The sequence below is a fragment of the Bison bison genome, unplaced genomic scaffold (genome assembly GCF_000754665.1).
Source record: "Bison bison bison isolate TAMUID 2011002044 unplaced genomic scaffold, Bison_UMD1.0 scf7180017864466, whole genome shotgun sequence".
Lineage (NCBI taxonomy): Eukaryota > Metazoa > Chordata > Mammalia > Artiodactyla > Bovidae > Bison > Bison bison.
Window position 1 is genome coordinate 11,512,863 of NW_011495027.1, and position 20,352 is coordinate 11,533,214.

At 47.4% G+C, this 20,352-nt stretch overlaps 1 protein-coding gene across 2 annotated transcripts in view; it reads right to left on the reverse strand.

The window, feature by feature from the left end:
- Nucleotides 1-20,352, reverse strand: part of BCAR3 (breast cancer anti-estrogen resistance 3) — a 221,620-nt gene that overhangs the window by 134,246 nt on the left and 67,022 nt on the right. Inside the window, exon 1 of one of the 2 annotated variants that reach the window (XM_010860469.1) lies at nt 19,086-19,326. The exons of the other annotated variant lie outside the window; for it this stretch is intronic. The gene's annotated coding sequence lies outside the window, so the exon portion shown is untranslated. Of the gene's footprint in view, nt 1-19,085; nt 19,327-20,352 lie in introns of those variants that run through there. 2 annotated transcript variants of the gene reach the window in all.

Genomic DNA, 20,352 nt, shown 5'->3' on the forward strand with positions numbered 1-20,352 from the left:
CATTGATCACCACCTGCCACAAAGTAATTTGTTGAGCCTCACCCTGTAACATCATTAGTTAACAGGTAGCTGGAGCAGGCATTGGGCAAAATGCACTTAAAGGAAGAATAACTCCTAAAATTTAAGCTTTACTCAGCTCCACATGGTAACAAGTAAGGAACAACAGATGCTTAGTCTATCACTGATGAAGGTCATACAGAAGATCTGAACTTGAACAATCACAGACAGAGAAACTGAGAATTCCCTGACGTTGCTGCTGCTGCTGCTGCCAAGTCGCTTCAGTTGTGTCCGACTGTGTTCGACCCCATAGATGGCAGCCCACTAGGCTCCCCCGTCCCTGGGATTCCCCAGGCAAGAACACTGGAGTGGGTTGCCATTTCCTTCTCCAATGCATGAAAGTGAAAAGTGAAAGTGAAGTCGATCAGTCGTGTCCGACTCTTAGCGACCCCATGGACTGCAGCCTACCAGGCTCCTCCGTCCATGGGATTTTCCAGGCAAGAGTACTGGAGTGGGTTGCCACTGCCTTCTCCCTGAGGTTACTATACTATAAACCACTGTCCCAAAGAAGGGGCAGCTCTGACATAGACCAGAGGAGAAAATGCTATGGTACTTTCAGAATTCTTATCCTCTAAGCTCCTGGCCCATGAAGAGCTAGCCATGGGCCTGGTGTCATGGGAATCCCAGTCTTCCAAGCAGAGAAGTCAACTCAGCTTTCAAGAGGCCTATATGATGGCCATAAATGCCCAGTCATATCAGCTAGAAAAGTCACTGTAGGAGGACTACAGTTCAATAGATCCTCAATAAATACTTACTGAATGAAGGAATGAGAGAAAAAAAGATGGAGTTCTTGATAACACAGGCTCATTTTCTATATAAGGCACATATTTGAACCACCAGTTCATGGAACTTGGACCCTCATCCCCAGTGACTTCCTTAATTTGATGACAAGTTTTGCATTAATTAGCTTCTCAACTTAGGCAATATTTGGAAGAAAATGATCTAAAATGCCTGTGGATAATTATGGAATTCCAGATGATTTTAATGTTCTTATTTACACAGCTCCAGACTTCCCTGGTGGTTCAGATGGTAAAGAATTTGCCTGCAATGCAGAAGATGCAGATTTGATTTCTGGGTTGGGAAGATCCCCTAGAGAAGGGAATGCAACCTACTTCAGTAATCTTGCCTGGGAAATCCCACAGACAGAGGAGCCTGGTGAGCTACAGTCCATGGGGTCACAGAGTCAGACACAACTGAGCGACTGAATACACACACACATAGCTCCCGCTTTCCATTTTTTCTTAAGTAAGCATGTATTATTTTTATTATTGAAAATGTCACTTAGAAGACCAATTCATTGAGCCCTACCATATGGAAATCATCACCAACCCAGCATGATATGCAGATGAGTACATCAACCGGAACTTCTGTCCTTGAGGGGAATACAGGACAGGTACAGAGAGAAGGACTGGCTGTGATAGAGGTTCCCTGTGCTGTGGAGAAACAGAGAAGGGAGAGATGGAAAGTACTGGGGGACAGATGCTGGTGAAAATAAAGGAGAGGAGTTTTGAAGAAGAAATGCTTTACTGTGGAAACAAAGAGGAAACAAACGTATGTGTGACCTGGTGCAATGGCCACCTGGCTGCCCTCTTGAGTTACAACAGGAAGGGCTCAGTTTAGAGGCTGCAGACTGCCCAATGGCAAGTAGAGGTGAGCCCTGCCAGCTGTGTTCTAGTGCAGAAGAAGGAACCCGGACAGTCAGAGAGATGAAGGGAGTATGACGCCTACCAGCTCCCCTACACAGGAGAAGTCAGGCTGATGGGAAAACCTGACTTACTTGGATGTCCTCATTCAACCTGTGAGAGCAAAGTTGGCCCTCCAGATGAGTGGGCTTCAGCCTAGGAGCACGGTGTGTGAGACATGGCTGAGACACTCACATCTGCCATCTTATTAAAAAAAAAATCTTCCTAGCAATTTTATCACTTAAAACTCTATCATTAGTTGCTAATTCCTTTGTGTTAGGCACTGACCTCTGCCATGCTCTTTTTGTAAAGCAATGTTACTCCTTAATGGATGACTTAATAGAACCCAGGCTGTAAATGTGCACTTTGCCAAGGGATTCTACTTCTAGGAATCTGTCCTGCAGAAATGCTCACTCATCTGTACACAGGAAGATATTCACAGCAGCATTATGTGCAGTTAAAAAAAAAATGGTTATCTGCAGAGGAACGCCTAAATTGTAGCATGCCCATACTATGCAGCTGATAAGAATGAGGTAATTTTATAGGTACTGACACAGAATGATACCTGTGAAATGTTAAGTGAAAAAAGAAAATTGCCTCATTAATATAAAAATAATGAATTTGTGTGGGGATTATGTGTCTACATGTACAAAACATATGTAAGAATTTCCTCCCATCATACTGAGGGGTTAAATGGACAGAAAAGTGAGAGGGAACTTTGCTTTTTCCTTTATGCTATCCTAATCTGTTTGCATTTTTTCCAATGAGCACTGATTTCTTTCATAATTAAAAATAATTTCTACTGGTGGCTCAGACAGTGAATCCACCAGCAATACAGGAGACCCAGGTTCAATCCTTGGGTCAGGAAGATTCCCCAGAGAAGCGAATGGCTACCACTTCCATATTCTTGCCTGGAGAATTCCATGGACAGGTAATTCCATTTAGGAGCCTGGTGGGCTACAGTCCATGGGGTTGCAAAGAGTCTGGACAGGACTGAACAACTAATACATACACTACTATGTGTCAAGTACTGTTCTAACAGCTTTATGTATATTCACCAATTTAATTCTATAATAATCCTGTGAGAGGGCACTTTCTTAACCCTTTCTACAGATAAGGACTCAGTCCTTGCCCAGGTCACACAGAGATATATAAAGGTGTTGAGCTTTGAACCCATGCCAGTTGGCTCAGACTTCGTGCTCTTAATCGCTGGATTATAGTGCCTCAAAAAGATGACATAAACAAACAGGTAAATAGCACTGCTTTTAGAGGCAGACACACCTGAATCCCAGTTTCTGCTGGTTAACTGTGTGATTCTTAGCAAGTGTCTTACTTCTGGGTCATTTTCTCCATTTGTAAAATGGAGATGAGATCGTCACATAACTCAGGAGACCACTTTGAGAACTACACAAAATATGTTTAGTGCCAGGCATTTAGCAAGTACTTGACAAACACAGACTATTTCCTCTATTAAGCTTAAATGATCAGCCCTTTACTGTATGTTAATTTAATTGGCTGTTTTCTTGATTGGCTGCCTGGCAGCATCTGGTGCTTTAGAGGTAAGTGGAGAAGGAGGAGTTGGGAACACGCAGGGAGCTGGGCTCAGACCCAGAACTTGAAAAGTGCTGAATTAACACTTCACAGTTTGGCCTACAGCCAGTCCAGTTAAGAAAACAAAATTAACAGTATTTAGGTGAGTTTCAAAATCATTCTGGGGTAAAATGTCATCATTCCATTTTTAGAATAAGGGTATTAAGGTTCAGGAATTTGCCCAAAGTCACCAAGCCAATTAAATAATAGAGCCAGGACTGAAATTTAGCCTTTCTAATTCCATGTCGACCATCTTTTCACAGATCCCACTGCCTGAATTAGATAGCATCACTGACTCTATGTTCATGAGTTTAAGTAAACTCCAGCAGACAGTGAAGGACAGGGAAACCCGGCATGCTGCAGTCCCTGGGATCAAAACGAGCTGGATCCAACTCAACAACAACAGCAACAACAACCATCTGAGTTGCTGTGGGGACACCCTGTTGGGAAGTGGTGATCACAGTTTCTCAGAAGAAATGTGCTAGAAAAGTGATGAGTCTGGGAGGAACAGTACCACCGGGGGAACGCCCCACCCATTCCAGTGCGGCTGTTGCTGAGGGTGGGAAATGGCCTCCCTACACTTCAGGGATGACAAGTGTGACAAACCCCCTGTGGGTGGGGTCCACACAGCCCAGGGGCAGATTACCCTGCCCCTTTTACTCTGCTGTTTAGGGTCCTTATCTGAACAGCAGTCGTTCTACAAAAGGGACACAAGCCATTGTGGAGGAGGCAGGGGGCTGCAGGCAGGTGGCTGCAGGAAGCCGGCTGAGGGTCCAGAGCACAGTCCAGCCCTGAGCCATCAGGCTCTCAGCTCTGCCTCTCAGTTCAGTCGCTCAGTCGTGTCCGACTCTTTGCGACCCCTTGGACTGCAGCATGCCAGGCCTTCCTGTCCATCACCAACTCCCGGAGTTTACTCAAACACATGTTCATTGAGTCGGTGATGCCATCTCATCCTCTGTCGTCCTCGTCTCCTCTCATCTTCAATCTTTCCCAGCATCAAGGTCTTTTCAAATGAGTCAGTTCTTCCCATCAGGTGGCCAAAGTATTGGAGTTTCAGCTTCAGCATCTGCCTCTAGCTTCATCCTGATCCTTCCCTATTTTCCCAAAGCACCAGAGGTCAGGCAGGAGCCAAGGAGGAACTGTTCTCTCCTCTTGTGAGGCTCCAAGCCCACCACCCATTTTTTAGTCTCAACCAATCCCTGGGAGGTCGAGGTCATTACAAGTCTCCAGAGAGAAGGGAGAGCAACTGGGGAAGTGGATCAGAAAGAGGAAGAGTTCTCAACCTTTTTTCCAGCTAGACATTAACATTGCATAACTTACTCCCATTTGAATGCTTACGGTGTTTGAGCCCAGGGTATAAGGTGTGATCCCACAACTTTCTCTTTCACTCAAGACACCTTTTGGTTACTAAAATGTGGATAAATATTACAGCTGGGGTTTGTGATGCTTTTGTCTCTACTTTTGTGTATGCTGGGAAAACGCCATGATGAAACATTACAATAAAAATTTTTAAAATCCCTTGGATGTGTAAAAGTGTTGTTATGATAAGGACAAGCTTATGTCTATCAGTTTATTTTTTAAATAAATTATTTACAGCCAGTGGTACTGCATTATCAGTAGTGAGGTACCTCTGTACCCCAGAGGCAGAGCAGCTGGGACAGCAAATTGGAAAATTGGCTGAGGTCATACATCTGGTCCTTTTCTTTTCTCTGATTCCCTCCTCATATGAACCCGTCCCTCCCCAACATCCTCTCTCCCCACCCCACTCGGTTGGTGTGGGGCACATCTTAGGTGGTGACCATTTGGAATTCCTTTGATGGTCCTGTTGACAGTATCGAGGTCACCAAATAGAACACAGTCAAGCTCCTTGGAAGAAAAGCTATGACAAGCCTAGACAGTGTATTAAGAAGCAGAGACATTACTTTGCCAACAAAGGTCTGTCTAGTTAAAGCTATGGTTTTTCCAGTAGCCATGTATGGATGCAAGAGTTGGACCATAACGAAGGTTGAACGCCAGTGAATTGATGCTTTTGAACTGTGGTGTTGGAGAAGACTCTTGAGAGTCCCTTGAGCTGCAAGGAGATCCAACCAGCCCATCCTAAAGGAGATCAGTCCTGGGTGTTCATTGGAAGGACTGATGCTGAAGCTGAAACTCCAATACTTTGGCCACATCATGTGAAGAGTTGACTCATTGGAAAAGACTCTGATGCTGGGAAAGATTAAGGGCAGGAGGAAAAGGGGACAACAGAGGATGAGATGGTTGGAAGGCATCACTGACTCAATGGACATGACTTTGAGCAAGCTCCAGGAGATGGTGAAGGACAGGGAAGCCTGGTTTGCTGCAGTCCCTGGGGTTGCAAAGAGTAGGACAGGACTGAACGACTGAACAACAACAGCAAAGTGCCCTGGAATTAGCATAAGAGTCGGCATTGAGGAGTAGATCACCACATGTTCTATGGGAGAAAAGAGCCTAAACTGCAATGATAAGCAGGCAGGAATTTGCTGTACGACACAGGGAGCTCAAACTCGGTGCTCTGTGACAACCTAGAAGGGTGGGATAGGGTGGGAGGGAGGTTTAAGATGGAGGAGACATATGTATGCCAATGGCTGACTCATGCTGATGTATGGCAGAAACCAACACAATATTGTAAAGCAATTATCCTTCAATTAAAAATAAATTTTTAAAAATTTTGATGGTAACAGCTATGTTTCCTAGCACTAGACTAAGTGCTTTACCACATCTCAATCCATCCTTTCAGCAACACAGAGAGGAAAAAGTTAGTAAACCCATTTCACAGGTGAGAATACAGAGGCAGAGAAATTAGCCAAGTTCACATGGCTAAGACATGGAGAGCCCTTGACTGGACTCTCTGACTTCACTGCCTACATCACCTCCCATCATGAGTTTGGGTTGAATGGCTTGAGAATGCTGGGGGATAGAGGTGTGACACTTAAAAGAAGCAAGCTCTCTGGGATGGGGTAAGACTTGAACACATTGCCCAGCACTTGGTAGGAGGTGCCCAGTAGATATTTGTGAACTGGATTCTCAACGGACTTTCAGACACAGGATGCGGGTGGGTGGGAGTCTTCAGTGAGTTGGGGTCCACAGTCTGGGCCTCCATGCACTCTTGAATATACCATGGCAGGAAACCACATAGACGGGTCACAGGTGTATGGTGAGTCCTTGAGCATTTCCTGCCCTGAGTGGTCAGGGAGCAGCAGCCTCACCATTCCTGGGAGCTTGTCAGAAATCCTGATCTCGGCTCCGCTCCGGACCTACAGGCTCAGAACCCGTGCACTAACCAGCCTCCCAGATGACACGTGCAAAGGCCTGGCTCAGCAACCTCCCACAGCAGAGGTGTCAGCTGTCATCCTGGGCATCCCCGGGCAACTGGGGACAATTCCTTTTCCCTGTTTGAGGCTGAGGCAGGCTAAGACCATGTGCAGCCTAATCTCCTCCCGCTGGAAAGACCCGTCTGAATGGGAGTGGGACATCTCAGTTGTCAGCATTTCCAGGAAGTTCAAGCCCCCGTGTACCCCCCATGTGACCCTGTCTGTCTCAGGGCTCATGAACTTGGAGGGTGTGACAGGCGCACTTCCTCACAGTGTGACCAGGCAGTGACAAATGCACCACATGGAAGGAAATTAGTGAATAATCCTCACATACTCTGCACTGAGTCATGTTGGCCTTCCTTGGGGATGTGCTCCAGCTGATTAGACTTACGGCTTCTGTTTCTTTGTTCAGAGTATACTGCTAACGAACACCTTAGAGAGTGTCCCACAGAACATAAGTATTGGGGACAGCAGATCAGGTGGTTCCCGACCTGGAGGTAATTTATAAAGAAATAATAATATACTGTTACCATCTTTGGTCACAAAGAGAAAATAAAGGACAAGTAAAATGCTTCTGTCAACACAGACTATACAGTAATGATTTGACAATTACTAGGGACAGAAACCGAAGAAGGCAATGGCACCCCACTCCAGTACTCTTGCCTGGAAAATCCCATGGAGGGAGGAGCCTGGTGGGCTGCAGTCCATGGGGTCGCTAAGAGTCAGACACAACTGAGCGACTTCACTTTCACTTTTCACTTTCATGCATTGGAGAAGGAAATGGCAACGCACTCCAGTGTTCTTGCCTGGAGAATCCCAGGGACGGGGGAGCCTGGTGGGCTGCCATCTATGGGGTCGTACAGAGTCGGACACAACTGAAGCGACTTAGCAGCAGCAGCAGGGACAGAAACTACTCAACAGGAACTCCAGGGACCCTCCCCCGACCCACCCCCCTGCAAGCTCCCTTGCCTCTCCCACACTGCCCTCTCCCATTTGCTCTGAGCTCAGTGTAGAGTGTCATCTATAGTGACTGATGGTGGCCAGCCCTGCCCACTGCTTGAGTTCCTACAACTGGCATCTCTGTGTGGTTTGCCCATTCGATCCTCATGGCAGTGCCCTGAGTTAGTATTATGACCCTACTTTACAGATGAGGAAATTGAGGTTAAGTTGCCCACAGTCACATGTCCAGAAAGTATTAGAGGAATATAGATTTGACAGGGTTCTAAAGTTCAAGTCTCTCCTTCCACTACTGGCTACTTCAAGCTCACCTGGCTCCCTGGGGAGTTTCAGGGGCGGGCTATGCAAAGAATGGAGGAGAGGGTGGTACCACACCAGTGGCTGTCGATTCCACTTACGTGTCCCTCTGGTGCCAGGTCCCAGACTCCAGCTGCCCTGCACAAAGAGGAGAAAAGGGGACCCTCCCCAGTTCTCAGAGAATTAGCTAAGCCCATGAAGTTTGGGGGATGGTGTAAACCCCTTTTTAGAATGGACTGTTTACTGATTCTGTTTGGAAACAGAGATGAGGTAACTTAATAGAGCACTTTTGCTTTGAAACCCAGATGACAAGTACTGACCATCTGCTCTCGGGACCTGAGAGCCAGACAATAAGGGCATAGAAAGATGGACAGGACGGCCAGTCAAAGGAAGCAAGGCCAATGAGTTGATTCAAGTTTCAACCACCCTATTTACATCTGAGACAACTCTTCAGAGGAGAGATGATCCAAACCCAGACCCACACATGTTTCAGAGCACACTGTTCTGTCTCCCCACCAGGATACCAGAAACTGAGTCTGCTATACTTCTTTCAAGGTAGAGCTCCCCAGGTAGATCCTTGCTCAGCATCCCAAATGTGAGCCCTCCTGACATGAATCCTCTCCTTCACCTCTCTCCAGGGCTCTCCTCTTGCCTGGCCCATCTCTCCCTGCTCCCTTCCCAGGGTGTCTTCCAAACCTCTCCTCCATCCAATCTTCTCTAAACTCCTCTTTCCTGCCCTGATATCAGTGTTCTCAAACTTGCCTGATCATCATAAGAATCACCTGGGAAATTTGACCATGCAGATTCCCAGCTCCTTCCCCTAGAGATCTGGATTAGAAAGATCCAGGTGGAGACCAGGAGACCCCATGTTTAACAAAATCTCATGTGTCCTTTTGATCAGGCACGTTTGGGAAACCTTGACTGTCCTCCCCCTGTTTATGCTAGAGCTGGCTACAGTCCTCAAAACCGCCCACTCCTGTCCTGTGATAACACCTCTGAGGCCCAAAGGACACGACCTCTCAGCCCAGCAACCTGCACCTGTGCTTCATTTCCTCTGCCATCTACCATCTTGTTTCTCTCCTTCCTTTCACCAAAGGCTCTGCAGTTGTCTCTGCCCCAGGCCTTCCAGTGAAATTGCTCTCCCTGAGGCTGACAATGATTTACAACGTACATGATCCAGTGGACACGATTCAGACATTGTGTAATTGAACTTTTTGCTAAGCAGACATTCATGACTACTCCATTTTTCATGAATCTTTCTACTCCCTTGACCTCTGAGACACCATTTTCCCCTGATTCTCTTCCCACATCTTCCGCAGTTCCCAGTCAGTCTTCTTTGCTGGTCCTCTTTCTCCAGCCACCTTGAAAGTGGATGTGGCCAGGTCCCGAGCTCAGCCTACTCTTTCTGGTCATCACGTGCACTTTCATAGTCTTAATGCAACCTGCTTCTTGTGCCTGTGAAGTGCTGATTATGGCATGGACAGTTCAAAATTCAGTTCAATATAGCACTTCCCAAACCTAACTAACCAAAAAGCCGGGGCCTCCTCCTTTTGTATTTTCATGTGTCAGGATGATACTTCCATTCATCTGGTTGCCCAAGCTAGAACCCTGGAAGACATCCTGGTATTCATTTCTCTCCATCCGCACACCCCCACAATACACAGCCAACCACTCACCGAGTTCTGAGGATTTCATGCCTAACTAGTCCTCAGATTCACGCCCTCCTCTCCTTCTCCCCATCATGTCTCCAGTCAAGGTCCTCACTCTCTCTCACCTGGGCATCATCTCCCAGCTGGTCTCTCTCCTTCTCATCCTGCCCTCTTCCAGTCAGTCTTCCACTCAGTCATCTGAGTGACATATCTAAAATACAGCCTCATCCCATCTCTCCATCACGTAAAGCCCCTCAGGAGCTTCTCATCACCCACAAGTTGAAGTCCAAACTATCCAGGATGGCTCTCCTGAACTCATCAGTTTATTCCATGCCTCCATGTCAATGCTCACAATTTCGTCCTTCCTTTATCTAACCAGCTTTCACCCCACCCTCTGCCCTCAGCCCAGGCATCATCAAAGTTTTTGGTTCTGTTTGGCAGGGTTAGTGATCCTTGAAAGTATTCCTCTAACACTCTATGCTTACCAGATTACATTGGCAAACTCAACTGCTAACTGTGGAAAGAAAGTTTGAGGATAGTTTTACAGGTTTACAACCTCCCTCCAGCCCTAGTTGTTACCATAGTAACTGAGAGCTGGCTCTTCCTTGCACCTGTGAATGTGTCTGAAGCCAACCTTCTCCTCCCACTGCCTCTCAGAGTGAAGCAGGAGGACCACCCAGGAGTCAGCCCACCTTTATCCCTGCTCCTTAAAGAGAGTGGCCTCTCCTGGCTATTGGCAAAGTTTCCAGAAACTTGGCTTTGAACCATTCATGGCTAACAGGTGGTCCAGATATTCTGGCAGGGACCATGAGTATAAAGTAGAGGAAGATGGAATCATAAAACACCATGTTTTCAGAGCACCTTAAACCCTAAGGGCCAGGTCACTGGTGAGGGAATACTGTGATTATGTATGCTGGGAGTATCCTGACAATATACCTGCCCTCCTCAGGAATCCTGAGATGTCAGAGTAAGCCTTTAGGAGGTCTATTTACAAGCCAATCTGCTGGCCCTCTGGGAAGAAAAGTGAAGAGGCTGGACCAATGCTAGAATTCTCAGAGCTCCAGAGTGTACTCCCTTGAACACAGTGGAAGCGGATGCTGACTTCAACTTCTGCAGAAGCTCCTTGAATAAGCAGGGGATTCACACTGTTATGGGATATGGGGTATATAATACTGCTGGGCCTTGAGTGCCGAATAATGTCAGAGAGAAGAGTGTTGAATTGGAGTCTGTGGAGCCCTTCAAGTGTCCTCTGGCCTGGCCCTAGTCAGGGGTCACAGCTCCTTCCACAGAGGGGGCTGGAAAAGCTGACAGTGCCAGTCTCTCTTTTGCAGCCTGTCAAAAGCCAGCCATGCTAAGGGGAGGGTTACAGCAGAGTCAGGAGCAATGAGTTCAGAGGAGGCAACAGAAGCAGCATGGCCAATCCAGATCATTAAAGCAGAGCATGGAAAATAGGGCTGCCATGTGCAGTTGTGCAGGCTGTTCACAAGGTTGCTCAGATGAAGCCGTAAATGAGGCCTGAAATCCAGCCTGTGCACCCACTTGCCAAGTTGTGTGTCCTGGTATAGAACGACATTTTCTTAGACAAGGAGGTCCTTGTTTTTAGCTTGCAAAAACGGTTTGTTTGGGATTGCAGCAGCCCTAATGGAGAAGACATTGATAACAGTAGTGAAACAGCTTAGGTGATGGCCAGAATAACTCAGGACCTGGCAGAAATGATAAGAGTTTGGTATATTCATGACTGTGGCCCTAGCCACCGAAACTCTAATGTTCCATTCCTGAGCAGGCTGGAGGACACCTGGTAAAGAGAGGTTTGGGGAGCCCAAGGGACCCTCCTAGTGGGGGGCTCAGAATTTCAGCCCACTGAGATATTGCCCAGCCTCATGGTTGTGTCCTTCTCCTTGTCACCCCCTCCCCACCACCCCACTCCTTCCTACCCATCTCCAGTCATCCAAGGCCCCCATGGCCAGGGGAAAGATCAGCATATTCAGACTGTGGCCCCCGCCACCTAAACCCTAATGCCCCATTCCTGAGCAGGCTGGAGGACACCTGGTAAAGAGAGGTTTGGGGAGCCCAAGGGACCCTCCTAGTGGGGGGCTCAGAATTTCAGCCCACTGAGATATTGCCCAGCCTCATGGTTGTGTCCTTCTCCTTGTCACCCCCTCCCCACCACCCCACTCCTTCCTACCCATCTCCAGTCATCCAAGGCCCCCATGGCCAGGGGAAAGATCAGCATATTCAGACTGTGGCCCCCGCCACCTAAACCCTAATGCCCCATTCCTGAGCAGGCTGGAGGACACCTGGTAAAGACAGGCAGTCTCCTGAACTCCACCTGTGACCACTTCTTTCTGCTGTTAGTGGAGCCCTCGACTGGAGACAAGGCCACCAGCTTGTGACTGAACGCCAAAAGTGAGAAGGGGTTGCTGAGTTTCCCACTTTGTTCCTCTCTTGTTTACAGCTTTACCTTAACAGCATCTACTTTTGGTTCTCACTCCATGGGTGGTAACCTGCCAGGGGAACTTACAGGATTACAGCCTCATTCTGAAAGCTAACAGCACACAACGTAAGAGAGCCTGGGGGTTGCCTCCTGCCTTTTCGTCTTGGGACAGAAGGAGACATGCAAGTTAAGGAGCCTCTTGGGCACAGATGTGGAGAGGAGGCTAGAGTAGGGGAATTAGTTTTTCTGCACCTCTAGCTTTTTGATGCTGTGCATACATGGTCATATTTAATTCTCCAACAACCCTATAAAATAAATATCATCTCCATTTATAGATGAAGAAACTTTGCTTCAGACAGAAGAAATCACCCTGGCCAGCTAGGAATCTCTAGGGATCCAATCTGAATTTCCTGGTCTGTCTGACTCTGACACGTGGGTTTTTTTTTGTTTTTTCACCCATAGTATGTCACCTGCAAAGATCCTTCCTTGAGGAGAGAGAAATTCAAAATAGGGAAAAGGAACTGAAATAAGCTTGAGGAGTTTTGCTTTAGCAACTAAAGCATATCCCCCTAGGATTTCCTTCCCATTCATAATTTCAGAACATTCTCAGGGGACATTTCATTTCTTGCTTCTTCCCCATGACAAGGATTTTTACATAGGTAAAATCATTGCATTAAAGCCATACCTTGTGAGGGGGAGGAGTGGATAGAATTCTTGAGTTAATTACATGCGAGCCAACAAGGAAGAAATTTCTTTACCTCCAGCTAGCTTCTCAACCCACTGCTCAGTCAAAACATCATTTCTTAGGGAACAATTGCCAAAACCCACAGTTGAGTTAATAAAATGTGAGAGCAGGAAGGGGCTGTAAAGAGTAATAGCCATGTTTACTGAGAGCTTATTGTGTAACAGCCAAGCACTGTTCCAGGGACATTACGTAGAGACCCATTTAATCCTCAGAGTACAAACAAGGAAACCGAGACCCAGAGAGGTGTCAGCGCTTGCCCAAAGTCTCCCAGCTCTTATGATGAGGCCTTGGAATCAAACGCACACAGCCTGGTTCCTACAGGCTGCCCTACCTCCAAAGACTGTTTCTTCTCGCTGCCCTCAACCTCATTTCAGGGGTGAAGAAACAAGCCCAAGTGCAGAGCCAGGCAAGATGCTGGATCTTCTGAGGGAGAACCAGGGCTCATGCCACCAACCAGGGGCTCTGAGCACCCAGGACTTCAGCTGTATGCTAACTGCACTTCACTCAGCTCAGATTTAGATCCCACATAGTGCTCCGAACCATAAAATTCTTAAATGTCTATTATCTGTCCAACATCTGTACTGCACTTGAGCATCCCTGATGGGCTCACGGAAAGCTAAATATTGCTCCCCTCTCCCCTGCTCAGCAGCCGGATACAAACAGAAGCCAGGAGGGATGGTGGCACTTCCCACATCCAGTGGGGCTAGGCAACGACTCAAAGAGTCTCCTGCAAGGCCAACAAATATTTTGATAATCTTTCCCCTACAGGATCCTCCTGTGGAGAACAAATGGACACAGTCGGGAGCAATCTTCTCAGCAGATTCCACAGGAAGTTACGTCGGTGGAGGGGATTTTGATGCTCAGGACTTTTGGGAAGGGAAGCAGCCTCGGAGGCAAGGGTGTGGGGGGCTGGTGGTGGACAGCAATCAGGGGGAGGCAGACAGAGTGGTGGGTACTAGTGCAGCCTTCAGAGTCAGTTTCAGACTTGGCTTGAGGACAGGTCCTGCCACTAGAGATTGTGTGACCTCACAGATTGCTATGCCCCTCTCTGGTCCACAGCGTCCCTGTGTAAAATGGAGATGCCAAGAGCACTCACATCCTAGACAGGCCCTTGAGAATTAGACACAATAACGGGGAAGAGTCAAGCATGGGGCCTGGCCCTTGCAGGTGCTGAAGAACCATAAAAATAACTGGCCTCGTGGGATCCTTCACATTCTTTGAAAGAAGCTCATAGGATGTGTTGTCCACGGTCACTAGGGCCCTTTACGGAGCTTCCCTTAGGGGGCCTGACCCAAAATATGCCTTTCAGAGCAGAGGAAGATCCCTGAGTGACAGGCTACCCCTTGGCCACAAGTTCCCACCACTGGAATAAAAGAAACTCGAAGGCCCATCCCTGATGGCCACTATCTCCCACATATGTGTCTGGTCAGGTAGGCAATAGGAAAGCCCCACAGATTCCATGCATGAGACACGTCTTCACAAAAAGATTTTTTAAAATGAACAGTTATAAGAAACAACATAATATAAAGCCATTCACAAAAATGATGTGGTACAGACTGGGCAGCACAGGGCAGAGTGTGGTTGGGCAGGACCATGGTGGGGGTGGGGGGTGGGGTGGGGGGCGGGTACCTATTTGACATTAGTGACCTGTTTTGCTCCACTCATGCCCATGTTCTGGGCCAGCCCCCAGGGCTTCTTTCCAAAGATGCATTTGCCTCTCTTTTCTGTGTCTACTGGCCCTGCAGGACAGGGACACAGAGGGCTGCCCTGGAGGCCAACATTCTCCTGGTGACTCACCAAGCAGGTAGTGGGTGTCTGAGGCAAAAGAACCACTTCCTGTGTTGCTGAGCCACTAGTCATCTAACTGATATCTGCCCCATCGCCGTCTTCTCCTCTGAGAGCAGCCGAGTCACTGGCAGGGGCAGGGTGGGACCTGACCCAGGAAAGGGGCTGGGTGAAGATCCCAGAAAAGGCACGAACCTGTGGTTTGGGGTGGGGCGAGCAGTGGACACACCACTTTATCCACAAAAGGAGCCTCACCTTCCTAAAGGTATCGACCCATCCACCTGAATCCGGGGAGAAACACTGTCATGGTGGAGAGTCTTAGGGCCAAAACACATGCCTTGTGCACATCCCACCCCCACGCACATCCACGCCCACACAACACACACAGCCTTGTGCACATCCCATCCCCACGCACATCCACGCCCACATACCCATGTCACTGTGACAGATGCCTTCCTGAAGCTGAACCCAGGCTAATGCTTCCTTCACACTGTCCAAGCATCCTGTTTGATGGTATAGGAGGCAAGTAGGAAAGTATGAGTCTAGATAGAGTGGTGTATGCAGGAAGGTTGAGGGATGGGACAGATTTTATGTAGGGAGGGAGAATGTTGCAAGAAATCCAAGCACACGGGCCAGAAAGTCTTGAAAAACAACTGCAGTTTAACGGTCTCCCTTTTGTGCTGTCAACTTATCAGCTCAGGCCTGAGGGCAGGGGAGGGCATGGCCAGCTTCTTAAAGCCAGCTGACCTGGTTCTCGGACCCAGCACCTGGTTTTGAACAATGAAAGTAGCCCCTGTGGCCACCAGGCCCTCCAGAAGCCCATGGAGTTTCCAGGTTCAGGCCCAGATCCTGCCTGATGGAGCAATGACGTGCCCTGTCCATGATTTGACTCTGCAGCTTCAGCTGTAGTGTTCCCTTGGAGGCAGCCATGGGCCACGATGCTTCTTCAAGATGGAAGTCAGATCACAGCCTGGGCCCTCTCTGGAAACCTCACACCAGCCAGTGGCATGGAACTGGGCTGGTTCCAGCCCTACCAGAAGCCCTGGGCATCATATTTCAGCACTTCTGCTCTAGCTACTCCCACAGGAAGGAGAGGGTCTGCTCCCGTCTTGTTTCTAATTTCAAGAATACTGCAGTCCCCTTGGGAATCCTCACCTTTTCATTAGAGTCACAGTGGCAGCTACCCATGCACTTCAGAGGCTTTAGGGCTGATTGCCATCAAGCCCAGAGCCTTGGTCTCTGCGAAGCAAACAGGCCCAGGGCTCCAAGAAGCATCCTGCTCTCTATGGTCCAGGGCTGGCCGCTGAGGCCGGCGCCAGACAGAAGAACTCACAGGTGTGCCTGCCATAGCAGCTTAGAAGTGATGAAGAAGTGGAATTTTGGTCAGGTCAAGCCGTCCTCTACTTACTAGAGGCAGGGGAGGTTACACATGCAATCTTGTGGTGAGGGATCTTATTTAGAGAGATAAAGAATACATTCATAAAATAAGAAAACTACTTTTAAAAATTATTCATTTTTTAAAGGTCAGTTTTGCATGTGTGTATATGAGTGCACATGCTGGGGACTTTTTAAAAAGGCGAACACCTACACACACTTTCCTATTATATGTACATATAATGATAATACATACTACATTTATATAATGCATTATGGTTTACAAAGTACTTTTATATGTGCATTCATTCATTCATTCAACAAAACTTCATGAGCCCCAACAAAGAACCAGACACTTTTCCTTGGCATGTAGTGACATAGCAGTAACAAGGCGAGACCCCCACTTTTACTAAGTGCACACTCTAGTTGGGGAATCAGACCATAAACAGCAGGCAAGGGACCAGCAAGGTAATTTCAGGGAGCGATGAATGCTCAGAAGGTCATGAAGTTAGGTAAGGCCAGCACTATACTGTCCAGTATGGCAGCCATTAATTACATGTGGTTATTTACATTTAAGTCCAAACTGATTAGAATGAAATTAAATTAAATATTCAGTTCTCCAGTTCACACTAGCCACATTTCAAGTCCTGGAGAGCCACATGAGGATAGCAGCTAGTGGTACAGATACAGAACATTTCCATCATTGCAGTTATGCCCACTGCTGCTAAGTCACTTCAGTCACGTCCAACTCTGTGCAACCCCATAGACGGCAGCCCACCAGGCTCCCCCGTCCCTGGGATTCTCCAGGCAAGAACACTGGAGTGGGTTGCCATTTCATTTTCCAATGCATGAACGTGAAAAGTGAAAGTGAAGTCGCTCAGTCGTGTCCAACCCTCAGCGACCCCATGGACTGCAGCCTTCCAGGCTCCTCCATCCATGGCATTTTGCAGGCAAGAGTAGTGCAGTGGTGTGCCATTGCCTTCTCCAGGAATGCCCACAGGACAGCAATAAACTTGAGTGACTGGGCTGATTTCGTCTGGGTGGTCAGGGAAGCCCTCTCTGAGGAGGTACCTTGAGTTGAAACCCCCAAATGAGAACTAATAGCCCACACACCTGGGTGGGGGTGGAGCAGTGGGCAGAGAGTTCCAGGCAAAGGTCCAAACGTTGGAGTGAGTTTGGCAAATTCAAGGAACAGAAAGGAGGTGGGTGGGACGGAGTGTAATGGGCTGGAGGGTGGGGAGAATGGAGAATAGTGAGGTCAAAAGTAATAATACAAACAGCTGGTGGCCACTGAGTGTGTGCCAGGCATCCATGAGGTTGGTTCTATTAGCCTCCTTTCACAGATGATAACACAGACACAGAGAAGTAGACACATTAGCAAAAGTCACACAACTTCTGAGGGGCTGGGGCTGGGATTTGCACTGGGCAGCATGGCCGTGGGGCGCTCAGCCTCTCCACAGAGACTTGGGCTGGTTAGGAACTCCCTGAGAGGGGTTGGGACCCTACCTGGGGGTCATGGGAAGTCATCACAAGTTCTTAGGCAGGACAGTGACTTGATTTATTGCTTCTTTGAGCACTTGGTCTGCTCATAGCAAAGAGAATAGACTGCAGAGGGGTTTACTGCATCAATCCAGAGATACCGTCACTGTGTCTCCAACTAGGATGGCAGCAATTCTTTGTATCTTTTAAAGCCTAGTGAACACTGCACTTATTTTTTTGGGAGGGTGTTTATCTTCAAGGACTTGGTCATAAAAAATAATGCTTCATTTCAAAAAACCCAGAACACATTAGACACACCCCAATAATCATTTAGCAGTAGGAGAGCCAGTTTTTGCAAGTCTTCCCTAATTCCACTTAAAGATTCTTTCCTGTATTCTTTAGATTGTTGTCAATTAAGCCAACCATCTTCCTAAACAGGGAAGTTGGTCCTGGCTCCACCAGGGTTGCTGCTACAGATAGGAGAAGAAGGTGGAGTCTTGCCTTGGGTGGGAACCCAGGTGTGGGGTTCGTGTGTGACAGATGACCTTATAAAGTCTTTACTGTATTTGTTACAATATTGCTTCTGTTTTATGTTTTGATTTTTTGGCCCCCCACGGCATGTGGATCTTAGATCCTCAACCAGGGATAGAACCCACACCCCCTGCATTAGAAGGTGAAGTCTTAACCATTGGACTATCAGGGAAAACCCCCCTATTGCTTCCTCTTTCTCTTCTCAGAAGAGATGGGATTAAGGGGAGCATGAGGGGTCAACTTGTATTTCCCTTCCAGCCACAGTTGCCTTCTGAGGTCCAGAGTGTGGTGGCCCATTTGGGGCACAGTTGAGGTCTAGGTCACAGCCCTGTGATTCCCCATACCTAAGACCCTTTCTCCTGTGTCAGTTTGGCTAAGTTCTCAGCAGCTCCCCTTCTTTATCCCTAAAATGAAGATCAGTTCAGTTACTCAGTTATGTCTGACTCTTTGCGACCCCATGAATTGCAGCACGCCAGTCCTCCCTGTCCAACACCAACTCCTGGAGTTCACTCAAACTCACATCCATCAAGTCAGTGACGCCATCCAGCCATCTCATCCTCTGTCGTCCCCTTCTCCTCCTGCCCCCAATCCTTCCCAGCATCAGAGTCTTTTCCAATGAGTCAACTCTTCGCATGAGGTGGCCAAAGTACTGGAGTTTCAGCTTTAGCATCATTCCTTCCAAAGAACACCCAGGACTGGTCTCCTTTAGATTGGACTGGTTGGATCTCCTTGCAGTCCAAGGGACTCTTAAGAGTCTTCTCCAACACCACAGTTCAAAAGCATCAGTTCTTCATTATTGCTAAATATTGTTCTATCTCACAGTGCTGTTGTAGAATGAAACAAGTAGAATTAAAGAAGTAAAACAGAACAACTATCCTTGCTGGCTATGACATCAGATGATCATCACTGGCAAGGAGAGGATAGGAGAAAATGTGGCCAAAGCCCAAAGCCCAGTCTCAAGGTGATGATGACTAAGGATCCAGAATCACCCAGGAAACAACCGCCCCGGAGCCTCTGTGGGTGAGTCAGGAGATTCTCCTACACTCCAGAAGCTGCCCCAGAGGCTGCTTCCTAGGCTGGACTGACACCTCCCCGTAGCCCAGGCCACAGTTCTGCTGGCTCAGCGCTGCCAGTGCTCTGGGGCAGAGTGGCAGCCACTGGGCTCCTTCCTACCTTGCCTGTGCCCTTCTCCCTGGCTGGGTTTGGTCAGGAGCAGCTGCTCCTTAGCCTTCTCGGTCTGGTGCGGGGACGGTCACATGGCGCAGGCGAGGCCAGGCCGCTTGCTTTGTTCTGCCGGAGGATGACTGCCGCAGGTAGCAAGCTGGGGGGACCCGGGTCTGCGGTCTCTCCTGAGGGCACCTCTCCAGGCTGCTGGGCTCGCACGGCTCATGCCACCCCAATGCCTCTTTGCATGTGGTCTCAACAGCTGATATCATTCTAAGTAACAGTGACTCACAGGACAGCAGTTCCTTTTTTTTTTTTTTCCAGAACCACTTTATATAGATTGAGCCTTTCTGCCAGGTAAAGAAGGTCTTGACCTTTCAGTAGAGGTAGAGGGAGGCCAGTAAAATGTGATTAGCAGCTAAACCGAGTTTGAAACTGGCTCCACCACTTACTTTGGGACAAATTACTTAATCTCAGGTTCTTCATCTGTAAAATGGGGATAGGCTGTGACTGACACATAGTAAGTACTTAAATAGGTGTTTAAAAAGTAAATTTCAATAACAGGGGATTGATTATATAAAGTCAATATAATGGAATACCACACAGTATTCTAAATCTCTATTATAAAAGAACTGTGAACTATATTCATGATCTATTACTAAGTGAAATGACAGACACTAAAAAAACCGCAGTATACCATTATTATTGAGAAGAAAATAAATCTATATATAGTGAAAAATATAGTGAATATACATATACTAAAAGGGTGCTTTTCTATCTTAAAATATGAGTGTTCTGTGTGTTATTTTAGTAATAAAAGTAATTCGAAAACAAACTATTCAGTAGTTACAACAACACTTATTCAAACATAGTAGATGTACATAATCCAGAATAAGTGATCATGCTTTAAAATGATGATCATGGTACTGATTCTGATAGTTCCCTAGCCCAGATCATTCAAAGTTGAGGCTGAGACATGACCACCACCACATGCTTTAATGATTAGCAAAGTGTTACCATCAAAAAGGAAAAAATAATAACATCTCACACTTATCCATGTCTATAAATACTATTTTCCTTCTGGGAATAGCAATAATAAAAACTGACCGTACCAACACAGCCAGATTTAAATCTTACCTACGCAACAGGTGACCAACTCACATAAATAACATAAACAAAGAAGGAAATTGCAGTATGTAGACACAGTGAATCAAGCATGCTTTGCAAGGTGGCTCGAGAAGGGAGAACTGCATGAGTAGACAGGATGGGGTGGGGT